The sequence below is a fragment of the Eubalaena glacialis genome, chromosome 19 (assembly GCF_028564815.1).
Source record: "Eubalaena glacialis isolate mEubGla1 chromosome 19, mEubGla1.1.hap2.+ XY, whole genome shotgun sequence".
Taxonomy (NCBI): domain Eukaryota; kingdom Metazoa; phylum Chordata; class Mammalia; order Artiodactyla; family Balaenidae; genus Eubalaena; species Eubalaena glacialis.
The window spans coordinates 7,777,175-7,790,920 of NC_083734.1; positions in this window are offsets into that span (position 1 = coordinate 7,777,175).

Genomic DNA, 13,746 nt, shown 5'->3' on the forward strand with positions numbered 1-13,746 from the left:
ACTGTTTCTAAACTATTGATACTGGATAAGAGAATCTAAACAGGATACAAGCAAGGAGAGAGCAGGAGGCTGTCTCCAAAACCAAATTTAAATCAGGAAATACAGAGGTAGGTTAAGTCTGATTCCTCCCTGATAAGCAGCACTTAGACTAACTGTATTGGAAAGAAATTGAGACTGGGAGAAGACTGTGAAAAGTTACAAAGGGCAAGGGACATTTTCCCTAACTTACAGATGAACCTATTTAAAATATACACATACGGAACTAGGCAGAGACGACCATGCCCTAGTGCTTTTGGTATCCAGCCAGGTATCATTAAACTAATAAAATCTCCTAAGAATTTATACTAAGGCCAGTTTCTTTACCACTCTATGTTCTGAGGCCTTAAAAGCCATGGTCACTAAAAGCAAACTCTGGGACCACTGACATACTGATACTTGGAAACACCATGAATCTTCTTCCCTCGACTCAATTCATAACTGTTCACATAACCAAGAGATACCAAGAACAGAAGAAATCTCAAAACATTACCTCCGAACATTACTCCAAAACATTACCTCCCCTTCTATCAATCTTATATCTAAATAGCTTCCTATTAGAGACTGAATACTTGGCATCTTGGAGGATGTTCACTTTAATCTCTTATTAAATTGAAAATATACTAATTTCAGCTAATACCCTAGCTAGAATTATTGGCTAATCAACTAAGAAAGTATCTAAAGAAAGAGGTCTCTTGAGATGTGCCTGAAGGAAGGCAACCCTGAGGGAGGGCAAGGGGGAGATAAGAAAATATGTCCACAAAGGCCATTTATTAACAATTTTGCTGAGAGGTGACTCAGAGCATTAAGACTTCCAGCATTCCTTCCTCATGAGCCAAGGGATTATGCGAACCTCCACATCAGTGGTGTTCAAATGTAGCTAGCATGCATCAGAATCATCTGGAGGACTTGTTAAAACACAGATTTTTGGGTCCCACTTCCAGAGTTCCTAATTCAGTCGGTCTATGTTGGGGCCCAAGAATTTGCATTTCTAACAAGTTCCAGGTGATGCTGATGCTGCTGGTCCAGGGACTACATTCTGAAAACCACAGCTCTATATTATGACCAAGTATTTCACAAAGGAATTACATATGATGTACTATAGCCCCACATTAGAGATGACAATGACAGAAATTAATAAGAACACAGAATGAAAGCAGGCTTCCAACAGTGGTATAAAGAAAGGCCCAGAAGAGCACTGAGGAAGTTAGACAGTTTCACAGCATTCAAGGAAGATGAGACTTTCATGCTTGCCAGCCAGTAATGGGACCCCACAAATGGTGCCAGTAAAGATGACATGGGGAAGAGAAAAACAAATACTGTACGCTAACACATATATATGGAATCTAAAAAAAAAAAAAAAGAAAAGAAAATGGTCAGGAGAACCTAGGGGCAAGACGGGAATAAAGATGCAGACCTACTAGAGAATGGACTTGAGGATACGGGGAGGGGGAAGGGTAAGCTGGGACAAAGTGAGACAGTGGCATGGACATATATACACTACCAAACGTAAAATAGATAGCTAGTGGGAAGCAGCCGCATAGCACAGGGAGATCGGCTCAGTGCTTTGTGACCACTTAGAGGGGTGGGATAGGGAGGGTGGGAGGGAGGGAGATGCAAGAGGGAAGAGATATGGGGACATATGTATACGTATAACTGATTCACTTTGTTATAAAGCAGAAACTGACACACCATTGTAAAGCAATTATACTCTAATAAAGATGTGAAAAAAACAAAAAACAAAAAACAAAAATACCTGGTTAACTCAGGTATGGCTTCACTCAGTGTTTTTTTTAATGTTCTATATAGATAATTTGGAAAATACAGAAAAATAAAAAAATATTTCCTAATCCAATTTCTCAGAAATAACTTGGATTCCATCCAAGTTACTTATAGATTTTAAAAGTACTGGATTCCATACAGTACTGGATTCCACCCAGTACTTTTAAAATCTATAAATAGATTTATAAAATTAAAAACATATTGTAGGGCTTCCCTGGTGGCGCAGTGGTTGAGAATCTGCCTGCCAAGGCAGGGGACACGGGTTCGAGCCCTGGTCTGGGAAGATCCCACATGCCGCGGAGCAACTGAGCCCGTGAGCCACAACTACTGAGCTTGCGCGTCTGGAGCCTGTGCTCGGCAACAAGAGAGGCCGCGATAGTGAGAGGCCCGCGCACCGCGATGAAGAGTGGCCCTCGCTTGCCGCAACTGGAGAAAGCCCTCGCACAGAAACGAAGACCCAACACAGCCAAAAATAATAAATAAATAAATTAATTAATTAAAAAAAAACATATTGTATATATGTATGTAATTGTGTATATGTTTATATAAGCATGAAGTAAGGTGTGAAGGAAACTGACCAAATTGTTAACACTGACTATATTAATTGGGTCATGGGGTGATACTATCTGACTTACTACAACATGTGATGTGACTTACTACAGCGAGCATGCATTATAGTAGAAAGAAAAAAGAAAATAAATAAAGAATGTTATATGCTGTGTTTTTCAGTTAAGACTGTGTTGTAAACATGTATCCATGCTACTAAATATTTTTCAAAATTAAAAAAAAAAAAAAATGACATGGGGATCCCTGACTCTCAACCACCAGGCAACAACAAGGCACCTCTTGTCCTTCTCACTGTCAGAGGAGGCCTAGTAGAAAGTCAGCATTTTCACCATTGCCCAGTGGTAATGAGGCCACCACCTTCCAACTGTGGGGTCAGAGGAGAACACATGGGAGCCACCCATCCCCACCCAGGAATAATAAGGAGACTTCCCTCTCAGGTGTCAACAGAAGGAAACCTGGACTTGTACCTGGAAGTACTGAAGTGCCACCACCCCCCTTACCTTGACAGAACAATGTCACAGGAAACCAGATAAAAGGTTTAAATAGGATCCAAAATCTCAGAACGTAATACAAAAATGTCCAGGCTTCAGTTGAAGATCACTCACCATTCAAGAAGATCTCGCACTGAATGAAAAAGGATAACTGAATGGAAAAAGCCAAAATCAAGATGATAGAGATATCAGAATTATCTGACAAAGATTTTAAAAAGCATCTACAATAAAAATGCTTCAAGGAGCAATTATGAACCTGCTTTAAACAAATGTAAAAATATAAAGTCTCAGCAAAGAAACAGAAGATCTAAAAATAACAAATGGAAATTTTAGAAATGAAAAATAAATAACAAATTTTTAAAACTCAATAAATGGGCTCAATGGAAAAATGGAGGGGACAGAGGAAAGAATCAGTGAACTGCAATATAGAGCAGAAATAACCCAATCTAAACAACTGAAAGAAAATGGATAGGAAAAATGTACAGAGCCTAAGGGCTCTGTGGCTCCATAACAAAAAAATATAACATTCATGTTATCAGAGTCCTAGATAAAGAGAAGGAAGAGAGTGAAAAAGTACTCAAAGAAATAATGGCTGAAAAGTTCTAAATTTGGCAAGAGACGTAACTTACAGATTTAATAAGGAGTTTATCTAAATACGATAAACTCAGAGAATCCACAGCAAGACATATCATAAACTTCTGAATACTAAAAGCAAAGAAAAATATCTTGGAAGCAGCCAGAGATAGAATTTATTCAAATAATCGAGAATTTCTCACCAGAAACCGGGGAGGCCAGAAAGAAGTGATAGGATATTTTTCAGGTGCTGAAAGAAAAGAACTGTCAACTCAGAATTTTGTGCCCAGGAAAAAAAATATGCTTCAGGAATGAAAGGAAAATCAAGGCATTCTCAGATGAGTGAAAACTAAGAAAACTGTCATCAGCATACCTACCCTAAAAGAATGGCTAAAGAAAGTCCTCTAAATAGAAAGGAAACAATAAAGGAAGAAACCCTGGAACATCAAAAAGGAAAGAACACAGGAATCAAAAATAGTAGTAGATACAACAGGCTTTCCCTTCTTAAGTTTTCTAAGTTATGTCTAATGATTGAAGCAAAAATTATATCACTGTCTGATGTGGCTATAAATGTATGTAAGAGGAAATATTTAAGACAATTGTATCAATAAATAGGGGAGAGTAAAGGAACTTATAGGGAGGTAAAGTTTCTATATTTCACTTGAACTGATAACATGACAACAAAAGAAGACAATGGTAAGTTTTCTATATACATACCTAAAGCAACTACAAAAATGACATGCAAAGAAATACACACCTACACTCACACACAGACACACACACACACAAATACTATAGGAAGGACCAATTTCTGGCAAGACAGCCTGAGGAGTCCCACTGACCCTTCGCCCAGTGAAACTGGTGAAAATTACTTTAAAAACAACAATACTGAAAGCCTTCGGAAATGGTCCTAAGGGAAAACAGCAAATGAAGAAATGTCTATCAAGGAAATCTATAAAAATTCTGTAAGAAAGGTAAGGGTCTGTGATTTTTTTTTTTTGCCGTGCGGCATGTGGGATCTTAGTTCCCTGACCCCTGCATTGGAGGTGTGGAATCTTAACCACTGGACCACCAGGGAAGTCCCTAAGGGTCTGCGATATTTGAATCAAGATCACTTCCTCTCTTCCACCCTCCCAGCTCAGAGAAACAGGGACTCCACTCCCAATTACTAAAGCCAAGAACACAGGCTGCTCCCAGACAGAGCACTTTCTTCCCAGGAAGGACAAGACATCAGTATTTCTCATTCTCCCTCCAGCTACCTGTTTCTGAGGCTAAGTCCTTGGAAAGTGCAGTCATGAGGTGGGGGCTCTCTCCTTCCCAGCCATCCCTCATGGAATAAAGGCTCTTTCATGGATCCAGTGTGCTTAGAGCACTGAGGCCCTGATTAAACCTACATCTGCTTTCTAAGGTGCTGGTTCCACTCCAAGAGGGATAAACCAAGAGGACCTCAGGTACCAGCAAGTGCTCAGCTCCTAGAGTAGGAGTGTCACTAGGAGAGAAGTTTACAGTTGTGCCTACCACCAGCTCCAAAGCCTTGGCTCAGAGACTTTGCCTGAGGGGAGAAGCAGGTCATTAAACAGAGAGCTCCTAATATTTATCCAAAGGAACTGATTTCATTTGCAAAAGAGGGAAGAGAAGTTCAAGCCTAACTTCACTCTCAAGGACAGCAGAAGTTGTGAAAGGAAATTGGGAAAGATGCATGATACAGGTTAACCTATAGGCCAGCTAGCATTCAGGAGAAACTATGGAATACTATAGTTAGGAGGAGTCCTACAGGTGTAAGAACAAATATCAAACACTGACCCCAGAAGCTGTTTTTTTAAAGGAGCCAGGGTTTTATTGGATTAATCTGTAGAACAATCTACGCCCAAGGGCATTATTAAAAACAATAAAGTAATCAGCCAGAAATCAGTGGAGTTTAACAGCCAGATGTGGTCAGGAAAAGAGAGAAAAAGAGCTTTATCAAAACCACTGCCATCCTAAGGTGACTGTAGGCATACCAAAACTGCACTTCTAAGGGGGGCAACATCGCCTGTGGGTAGGAAATAAACTTCATTAAAATAAGCCAGCCAGTTAAAAACAAATAAATAAGCAAATAAAACTAACACGCCCTGAGAATGGTGGCAGTACCCAGAGTTGCTACAACATATTATCTAAAATGTCTAGTTTCCAACAAAAAATTATGAGGCATACAAAGAAACAATTATGACCTGTACACTGAAAAAAGAAGGCGACACGAACTGCCAGTGACAGTAACCAGATGTTGGATTTAACATAAAAGACATGAAAAGAGCAATTATAAACATGTTCACAGAGATAAAAGAAATCATGATAAAAGGAAGTAAAGGAAGGCATGATGACAATTTCCCATCAAATAGAAACTATCGATAAAAAGATAGACATTATTGGGACTTCCCTGGTGGTCCAGTGGATAAGACTCCACGTTCTCAATGCAGGGGGCCCAGGTTCGATCCCTGGTCTGGGAACTAGATCCCACATGCATGCCGCAACTAAGATCCCCTTGCTTCAACTAATAGTCCACATGCTGCAACTAAGAAGCTTGCATGCTGCAACTAAAACCCAGGGGTTTCCCTTGTGGCGCAGTGGTTAAGAATCCTCCTGCCAATGCAGGGGACATGGGTTCAAGCCCTGGTCCAGGAAGATCCCACATGCCGTGGAGCAACTAAGCCCGTGCGCCACAACTACTGAGCCTGTGCTCCAGAACTTGCGAGCCACAGCTCCTTAAGCCCGGGCGCCTAGAGCCCGTGCTCTGCAACAAGAGAAGCCACCGCAGTGAGAAGCCCGCGCACCGCAACAAAGAGTAGCCCGCACACTGCAACAAAGAGTAGCCCTCGCTCACTGCAACTAGAGAAAGCCCGCGCACAGCAACAAAGACCCAACACAGCCAAAAATAAATAAATAAAATAAATTAATTAAAAATAAAAAACCCGGTGCAGTCAAAATATAAATAAATAAATAATTTTTTTTTTTAAAAGATAGAAATTATTTTAAAGGAACCAAATAGAATTCTGGAATTGAAAAGCACAATAACAAATAAAAATTCATTAGAGGGGCTTAACAGTATATTTGAACAGAAAGAAAGAATAAGCAAGCTTGAAGGCAGAGTGATAGAGACTATGCAAACCAAAGAACAGAGGAGAAAAAAATGGGGAAAAAAAAAAAACAGAGAACCTCAGAGAAACATGAAAAACCATTAAACACACCAGTATATGTGTAATGGGAGTACCAGAAAGAGAGGAGAGAGAAAAAGACAACCTACCAAATGAAAGAAGATATTTGCAAATCATATGTCCATTAATGGGTTAATATCCAAAATACATAAAGAATTCATACAACTCAACAACCAAAAAATAAACAACCTGATTAAAAAATAGGCAGAGGAGTTAACTAGACATTTTTTCCAAAGATGATATACAGATGGCCAACAGGCACATGAAAAGATTTTCAGCATCACTAATTATCAGGGAAATGCAAATCAAAACGACAATGAGACATCACCTTAAGCCTGTTAGAATGGCTATTATCAAAAAGGCAAGAAGTAACAAGTGTTGGTGAAGATGTAAAGAAAAGGGAACCCTCATGCACTGCTGATGGGAATGTAAATTGGTGTAGCCACTATGGAAAACAGCATGGAGATTCCTCAAAAAGTTAAGAATAGAACTACCATATGATCCAGCTATCCCACTTCTGGGTATTTATTCAGAGATTATGAAGACATTAATTAAAAAAGATATATGCACTCCTATGTTCATCACAGCATTATTTACAACAGCCAAGATATGAAAACGACCTAAGTGTCCACTGATGGATGAATGGATAAAGAAGACGTGGTATATATAGAATACTACTCAGCCATAAAAAAGGTGAACTATTGTCATATACAACAACATGGATGGACCTTGAGGGTATTATGCTAAATGAAATAAATCAGATGGAAAAAGACAAATACTGTATGATTTCACTAATATGTGGACTAAACAAACAAAACAAAACAAAATAAACAAAAGCAAACACAGATACAGAGAACAGAGTAGAGTAGTGGTTACCAGAGGAGAAGGGGGTTGGGGGAGGGAAAAATGGGTAAAGGAGGTCAACTATATTGTGACTAGATAGAAACTAAATCTTTGGTGGTGAGCACACCATAGTGCATACAGAAGTTGAAATGTAATACTGTACACATAAAAGTTATATAATGTTATAAACCAATAAAAAAGCAAAAAGTCCAATAAAAATGGGCAAAAGACTTTCACAGACACTTTCAAAAAAAAGATATGTGAAGGTCCAATAACCAAATTAAAAGATGCTCAGTATCACTGGTCTAGAGGATACAGATTAAAACCACAAGGAGCTTCCACTACACGTCCATAAGAATGGCTAAAATTATAAAGACTGACAATGATAAATGTTGACAAGAATGCTGAGCAACTACATTTCTCATATATTGCCAGTGAGGATGTAAAATGGTTCAAGTATTTTTTAATTGTTTGGCCATTTCTTTTAAATTAAATACATACTTTTACACCTTTTGATATAGCTATTTCACTCCTTGGATTTAACCAAATGAAATAAAAGATATGTCCACAGAAAGAAAGAATATTCATTGGCAAGAGAATAGATGAAAAAAATATGGTAAATCCTCACGATGGAAAACTACTCACCAATAAATAGAAATGAACTACATGGAAGAACACAGATGTATCTAAACAACATTCCTCTTTGGCATGAGGCATGGAAAGAGAGTAGTTGTTTCCTTTGGCTGAAGATGAGATAACTACAGTCTCATATCAGAAAGGTAGAGATGCCTTAAGTGGCTATAATTCCTCTGCTTTTCCTCACTCAAGAGAAAGCTAGAGAAATCCTTAGCGCAAAGAGAGTCTTGGGAATTGTAAACTAATCTTTGGCAAGGGCTCTCAGAGCAGAAGGCTCATTGGATACAGTGACCTAACGCTGACTCTGGGCTTGACTGTAAGCACAGACCAGCGGGAAGAGCAAGGACAAGGGATAGAAGCCAGACCCGGGAAGAGCTTTTGCTCTAAGTTAAAAGAAATGACTTGTCCCACAAGAATTATACAAGAGATATCTGCGGACTTCCCTGGTGGCGCAGTGGTTAGGAATCCGCCTGCCAGTGGAGGGGACACGGGTTCAAGCCTCGGTCCGGGAGGATCCCACACGCTGTGGAGCAGCTGAGCCCATGCGGCGCAACGAGAGAAGCCACCGCAATGGGAAGCCTGCGCACCGCAACCAAGAGTAGCCCCCGCTTGCCGCAACTAGAGAAAGCCCACACGCAGCAACAAAGACCCAACGCAGCCAAAAATAAATAAATAAATGAATAAATTTTTTTAAAAAAGAGAGAGATCTGCATTGGAGAAAGATTGGAATATACCAATAAATAAGCTTTAGCAAAATATAGCTCATAGTTTAGTTTTCTTATATATTGCCCATTAAAACTCTTTACTTCATTGTTTGTCATTTTAAATAAGGTTTTCCATTTTCAGGGCTGTATCTCAAAGAAAACAAGTGGAAAATACATTATGTTGATCCAAATCTCAGATTAAAGTGTTAGGTTTCAACCACTCACCACAGAACCAGAGCACCACCACTCAACAGGTGGCCACTTAATTTATTACAAAGTAACTGAAAGGACATTTAAGTTGTTTCTAAAGTTTTGCTATTAGAAGAAATGCTAAATGCATAACCTTGGCATACCTCTTGTCCCCCTGTGCTTCCATAGGAAAGAGAGTAAGAGGGAAATTATTGCAATTTTAAATTTCAAAAGATGTAACAAATCGCCCTGGAATTTTACACCCTTATCCACAGGATATGACAGCATCCACTCCCCCACACCATCATTTGCTACTATCAATTTTGATGACATATTTAAGATCATTGAAAAATCAAAATGGAGTAACCATGGTTAAGGCATCCAAAATGGAGCCAGGTAGACATTGTGGATGTGGTTTCAGACACATTCCTACAAAAGAACCTGAATTTTCTCTGAACTGTATCAAACTCAAGGACACCAACAGGCATTTTCAAAACAATACCTGCTGGCAGCTACTAGCTACAACCTTAGAGTCTCAAAGTACTCTCCCCACCATGTAATCATTTCAGACCCCAACCAATCCTTGCTTAACAAGCACCTTACTTCTTACCTCTCCAATCCTACTTCCTGACAAACAATTTATGCGACCTTGTGGGGCTTTTGCCTACACGCCTGCCCCATTGTGTAGTCCAGCGGAACACAGTTCAAGTGCTTCTTGGATTTGTGTCTCCCGGGCTACAGCCCTAGTAAACCCCAAGATAATGCCTCCTTATTTCAATCAAGTTTCCATTTCCGAAATTTTGGTTAACAGTTTTTGGTTTTGGTTTTGTTCAACCTGATAGGTGAAATATACCAGCTGTTATTTGGTCTTACACCCCCTGAGGTTGAATATTTTCAAGTTTATTGACCACTTGTATTGCCTCTTCCATTAATTATCTATTTGTATCTTTTGGCTATTTTTTCTATTTGCTTGTCTCTCCCTTTCATCTTGATTTTTATGGTTTTGCTTTGTTTCCATGCTTAAGACTTCAATTCATTTAGAACTTATTTTTATAAACGGTGTCAGGCAAGGACCTAATTTAAGTTTTTTTTAAAGTTTCAATGCCATTTATTGAATAGTCCTTTCTTTCCCTCCAAGTGATTTGAAATGCCACCTTTTCATATACTAAATTTCTATACATGCAAGAACCCATTTTTGGACTATATTATGTTCTACTGATCCACTTGTCTTCACCTACACTAACTTCACACTGTTTTCATCACCACATTTCTAAAATATGTTTGATGTCAGGTAGGGTGGCTTGCTACTTCATCGTCTGGTAAAAGTTTATTATTCCTGGAAACTTTCGTTCTTTTACTACAAACTCTAATATTGCAATTTGCCATTGAATTATAGCTCTATCCTTCGCCTATTACTTCCAAGTCTGTTCCCTTTCCACTGAGAAACATTACCCTAATCTCAGGAAATTCAGTTTAGTTTTCGTTGTCTTGGGGTAGGATAAATTTAAAGGATTCCTAAACATCTAAAATTATTTCTATTTCACCAGCAGCAAGCACAGTCAAGTCTACAATTCCCCACTCCCCACCTCTTTTCTTTTCCAAGAGCTACTGGCTTAGTTTAGGTTCTTAGCTCTTTCCTAAAATAGTACAACAACTGCAGAGGTTCCTTATCTCTGTTTCACTCCTCTAATCCATCTTCCATGATGCTACCATAATTGTGTTTAAAATGCAAGTCTTATAACATCAGTTCCTTGTTTAAAAGACTCCAGTGGTATCCCATGACCCATGGTGATAGAGCCCTATCTTTTACATGGTTTTAAATAGAGTGGTAATAGCCAATATTTATCAAATACTTTCTACAACGCCAGATACTATGTTAGATGCTTTACATGTATTTCTCACTGATCCTGTGAGGATTAATTATATTTCTCATTAATCCTGTGAGGTGGTGGGAAATTATTATAATTTTCCTTTAACAGATGAACAAACTGAAACTTACAGAGGTTAGGTGACTTGCCTAAAATCATACAAAAATAACGTCTGGCTAGTTACATGGATATTTAAAACACTGTGCACACCATAAAATGCACACCAGCCAGTTTGCTGCCTCTAAAACTTACCTATTAAAAGAAGTTTGCATAATGAATTTTTAAAGTAGCTACTTGATTTTTTAAAGTTAGACATAAAATAAAGTACTCAGAAAGGCTGAAAATAAAGGTATGGGAAAAGATAATCCATATATATGCTACCCAAAAGTAAAAGCAACACAGTATAGCGAAGTATTAGCAAAGACACAACTCAAAGCAAAATAATACTAAAAGCAGCAGGGATAGTTCATATTTCATTTTTAAAAGGTACAATCTACCAGAAAGATAAAATTATTGTAAATTTCTCTGGAGTTGGCAAGTATCTTTGAATTACACAAACAAAAATCTGAACAATCTGAGAATAATCAGAGTGGAGTATTTTAACTTACACCTATTAGAAAAATCACAGATCAAGCAGACAAAACTAAAATATAGATGATTTGAAAAACAAATAATAAGCTGAATTGTAAAGATAAATAAAATTTTGTAGCCAACAATGAGGGAACATAAATGCTTTTCGAACATCTAATGTACACATTCTCAATGGAGGTGACATCACTCCTTGGAAGTAAAAATTAGTACTTAAGGGAGCAAAAATGTCTTAGTATTATAATAGTCTGTGCCGCTCCTCTCCCCCAGGAAAAAAGCTCAACCCTATCTGAAAAAAACCTTACTGCTTAATCTCTTTTGTTATGGAGAAATTAAAGTTTAAATTTAAATCCATTTTATTAAAATCTTATTACTTAGTATTCATTTCTTAAAGAGAAATTAAACTTAATAAATTTAATTTAATTTTTCTCTTCAGAGGGCAGTTATGAAAAAAAAGGTTAAAAACACTGATCTAAAACATTCACAAAAATTGAGTCATGTAGGGGGAGAAAAAGAATATAACTATATTTGCTTATACATGCATAAAATACCTCTTAAGGGCACACAAGAATCTGATAACTGTTGTTGACTCTGGGAAGGAAAACTCAGTTGCTTTCTCATACTAAATAGTTTCAATTTTAAAACAAGAAAAGTCATTAAGTATTTTTAGCAAAGAGACTAAGGTAATTTAGTAAGGAAAGGATAGTCTTTCATCAAATGGTACTAAAACAACTGGACATCTATACATAAAAGTAAATGAACCTAGACCCTTACTTCACACCAGACCCAAAAATTAACTTGAAATGGTATATAAACCTAAATGTAAGAGCTATTAATATAAAATACATACAAAAGAACATACAAGAAAAATATTGTGACTCTGCATTAGGAAATATTTGTAAGATATGACACAAAAAGCATGATCTATAAGAGAAAATATTGATAAATTGGACTTCATCAAAATTTAAAACTTTTGCTCTTCAAAAGGCACCCTTAAGAAAATGAAGGGACTTCCCTGGTGGCACAGTGGATAAGACTGCGCTCCCAATGCAGGGGGCCCAGGTTCGATCCCTGGTCAGAGAACTAGATCCCACATGCATGCCGCAACTAAGACTTCACATGCCACAACTAAGGAGCCCGCCTGCCGCAACTAAGACCAGATGCAAATAAATAAATAAATAAATAGAAAAAGAAAAAGAAAAGACAAGCCACAGACTGAAATAAAATATTTGTTAATCATATATCTGATAAAGGACTTATATCAAAACATATATCTATATATGTATGTATGCATAAAGACCTCTAATAAGTAAATACGAAAATGATCCAATTTTTTTAAATGGGCTAAAGATTTGTATAGACTCTTCACCTAAAGAAAATACATGAATGGCAAATAAACACATGAAAAGTAATCAAAATCATTATTCATTAAGGAAATACAAATTAAAACCACAGTAAGATACCACTTTACACTCACTAGAATGGCTATAACCAAAAGGAAGGACAATACAAGTGTAGGTGAAAATGTAAAAAAACTGGAAGCCTCATATTATTGGTGGAAATGTAAAATGGTCCAGCCACGGTGGGAAAGAATTTGGCAGTTTCTTAAGAAATTAGCCATATACAATCTAGCAATTCAACTCCTAGTTATCTACCCAAGAGAAATGAAAACAAATGTCCATACAATGACTTGTATGGAATATTATCATTAGCATTATGCATGATAGCCAAAACTAGAAATAATTCAAATGTCCATCAACTTGAATGGATAAAGAAAATGTGGCACATCTATACAATAGACTACCACTTAGCAACAAAAATGAATGAACTACTGATACATGCAACAACATGGATGAACTCAAAAAGCATGCTAAGGGAAAGAAGTCAGACAGGAAAGACTACACACGGTAGGATTCCATTTATATGAAATTTCTAGAAAAGGCAGAACTATAGAGACAGAAAGCATATCAGTTGTTGCCTGGAGTCTGGGCTGGAATGTGATTACAAATGGGCAAAGGGAACTTTTTCAGTTGATGAGAGTGTTATAAAACTGGATTGTGGTTATGGCTGCACATCTGCATAAATTTATTAAAACTCACTGAACTATATACTTAAAATGAATGACTTTTAAGGTATATAAAATTCTACCTGAATGAACCTGTTAAAAGAAGAAGAGGAGGAGAAGGAGGAAGGGGAGGAACAACACCTGACCCATGTACAAAGCCACAAAAGAAGTATCAACTATTTCTAGAACAAGATATCACAGACATGACGGTCA